We start from the raw sequence: 3,334 nt of genomic DNA on the forward strand, positions 1-3,334 counted from the left end.
TCGCCCGGGGCGGAACCAACGCTGCTTCTCGGCATGGATGGGACGGTGCTATCCAATGCTGGATGATCATCCGCTTGCTGCTACCGCTGCTGAGACGCCCTTTCCTGGCTAAGTGAGTCGATCTGCTGCTGCTGCTGCTGGAATTTGAGTGCCAAGTCCGCGTGCCTTGCTTCTAGGCCTTGAAGGCGTTCCGCGCCCTGCTTCCTTTGCTCCTCCTCCAGCTTCCTCTTCTTCTCCTCCTCCATCTTCTTTCTTGCACGTGTCCTGTAGTCGTCGTTCCATTCCGAAAAGCCCTCATACCAGGGAATAACGCCCTTGCCTCGTGTTCTTCCCGGGTGCTCAGGATTTCCCAGGGCGCGTGTAAGCTCGTCATTCTCTCTGTTGGGCGTGAACACCCCCTTTCGAGCAGCTTCTATTGCGTCAAGTAACTTTTGTTCTGCTCCTTTTAGACTTGCCTTCTTCGAAACAAGGCCTGTCTTCGGGTCCAACGCCCCCCCGTGTGCATAGAACCAAGATCTGCACCTGGGGGGCCAGCTCCTAGTAACCGGAGTGACCCCTGCATCCTCCATATCTTGGTCAGACTTATCCCACTTAGGCATTGCCACCGCGTAGCCACCTGGACCCAGCCTATGGAACTGCGTCTTTTTTGCGGCATTGGCCTTGTTTTTTCTCGACCGTTCCTTTGATAATTCTGATTCCTTGAATTTCACGAAAGCGGGCCAGTGTTCTCTTTGCTTCTCCAGTGTTCCCTTGAATTCTAGAGTCTTCCTTTCTGCAGCGAGGTAGTTGGCCCATACAGTTTTCTTGTGGGTGTTGAATGCAATTGCCATCTGTTGGGGATATAACTACTAGTGTAACCCGCCCAGGAGGGGTCGGGTTACGTTATGGTAATTCATCATATGAAGCCCAATATCAAGCTTGAAGATGGCGGTTCAATAAAGGGCCTAAAGCCCGTAGGCGACTTAAGGCATGTAGTAGTAAACCGCCATAATGGCATGACTTGTGTTGTAAGGCAAGATTAACTAGTCACCGAGCCGGACACTGTTTATGAGCCGGTCGAGACTCTGTAGGCCGCAGAGCGTCAACCCGTGTATATAAGGGGACGACCCGCCGGCGGCTTAGGGCAAGTAACATCAAATCGATAGCCAGACATAGCAGAGCCGCTCCCTGGTCATCGAAACCCTAGCAATTCCACCTCAACTGGATTAGGCTTTTACCTTCACCGTAAGGGGCCGAACCAGTATAACCCTCGTGTCCTTTGTCCCGCTTTAACCCCTTTAAGCTTCCTAGTAGCGATGGCTCCACGACTAAGTCCTTTCACGAGGACATCTGCCGTGACAATTCCACGACAGTTGGCGCCCACCGTGGGGCCAGCGCACGGTGGATTTGAGTTTTGAAGGGCAGCTTCAAAGGGCTCAAGGGATACGCTGTGGGCCGGATGACCAAGAGTCGTCGCAGCAAGCTCTACATCGACGATGCAGGCTGGGGCCCCGACGCCGACTCAATTGAGTATGGGTACCGGGTCTCCTTCGGTGGAATCCACGTCTTCATTGGCAAGATCGGCGAGCAGGGCCCTGAGCCGGACATCTGCACCGACCTCGTCGAGACGGCTCAGCGTGCGAGACCTGCCCGGACTCTGCCTGCCTTGAAGCATGCCTTCGTGGTATGCATCCACGGAGGACTCTCTGAAGGATCTACATCTGGTGATGAGACGGCCATCTGTTCTGATGGTGAATCGTCCACAGGTGAGACGGACTCGTTGTATCAGCTTCAAGACGGCAGGCTCGGGGGTTGTTCCGATGGCAACAGTATTCCGGACCCCTTTGAGCCGCCAAGCCGGGTTGGAATCTTCATGGCCGGCACTCAACCTGTTGAAAACTTCACCGCTGCGGCGAGAGGCCCTGTGCGTTCGCCGGCTCAGGTGCTAATGGATCTCACGGATAAGATGACCGCCATGTAAACCGCCACGGTCGTCCCAGCGGATCAAGCTCAACACGATGCAGAAGAATGGCAACGGGTAACAATCAACGACGTAAGTGGAGACCACCTCCCCGGTCCAGCGGGTCAGGCCCAACGCTTGAGCAGTTGTTGAATGAGCCCTGTCCAAGGCATGGCACTAGGGAAAAGCCGGCCATCCATCTATGGAAAGATTGTACGATCATGCAGGCTTTCAAGAATTCCAGCATGTTTGACGGCTTTCATGGCCCGGGCGGCGGTTCAAATTCCGATTTTCAGAATTCTCAAGGTAACCAAGGTAAAGGTGTCATTGTTTTTCATCATTGTCATCTCACATGATCACTTGGGGGCTGATCATATTTGAAACTCGCTTGACCCGTCTGATCCGGCTTATGATCGTATTCGAATCTAGCCGTTAAACATTATGATCACATGGGGGCTTCCTTTTGGGAACCGACGTGGATAGTATTTCAATCAGCATCGTTAAACAACTCTCAAGGTCATTTGGGGGCTTCCTATTCAAACATAGGTCGTATTCGAACCAAAGAGAACATAGCTGTCGGTACCCTCTTGATCAACACATTGCCGAGCTCACTAGGGGGCTTCTTGATCGTATCCGAATCATAGCTCAACCCCTTTTGGGAACCGACGTGGATCGTATTCGAATCAGCGTCGTTAAACAACTCTCAAGGTCATTTGGGGGCTTCCTGTTCAAACATAGGTCGTATTCGAACCAAAGAGAACATAGATGTCGGTACCCCTTGATCGGCAACGCCAAAGCCACTGGGGGCTATATGATCGTATTCGAGTCTTAGCTTAACCCCTTTGGGACGGTTTTCTGGTCGTATTCGAATCAGAAGCCTCAAAATGTTTTGCAGTCTCTTTTTGCAAACAATTGTTTGGATTCTACTTGAAGTTCTTTTGATCATATCTAAAGTGTTCAAGGGTGTTTTCTATTCCACCGGCTTAGCCTTGATCAATAAAGTTGATAGCACATAATAAACATCATATGTGCCGGTTTTTACAAGAGTTGGGTTATCACCTTCCTTGTTCGGATCACATAAACCGGCAGCGTAATCGAAGGGTCACAGGTATGCTGTTATGATTATGTCTCAAAGATATAATTGAGAACCGGTTTTTTACGATTTATTGATTCATACTCCGGGTTATATGTAAAATATATGACCCTCCATGCGGTAAGCCGCCAAGGGACTTGTGATTTGTTCTCTATGCAGGACAATTAAAGCAGCTCTTTAAACATAAGGAAAGCAGAGGATCAGCATAATACGGAGGAATATAAGATGGTGGTTTAAACAGTGTTGAGCGCCACACATGTGCGCGATGGCACGACAAAATTAAGTGTTTTCTACTCTATTAC

Source organism: Triticum aestivum, chromosome 7D (genome assembly GCF_018294505.1).
Source record: "Triticum aestivum cultivar Chinese Spring chromosome 7D, IWGSC CS RefSeq v2.1, whole genome shotgun sequence".
Taxonomy (NCBI): Eukaryota; Viridiplantae; Streptophyta; class Magnoliopsida; order Poales; family Poaceae; genus Triticum; species Triticum aestivum.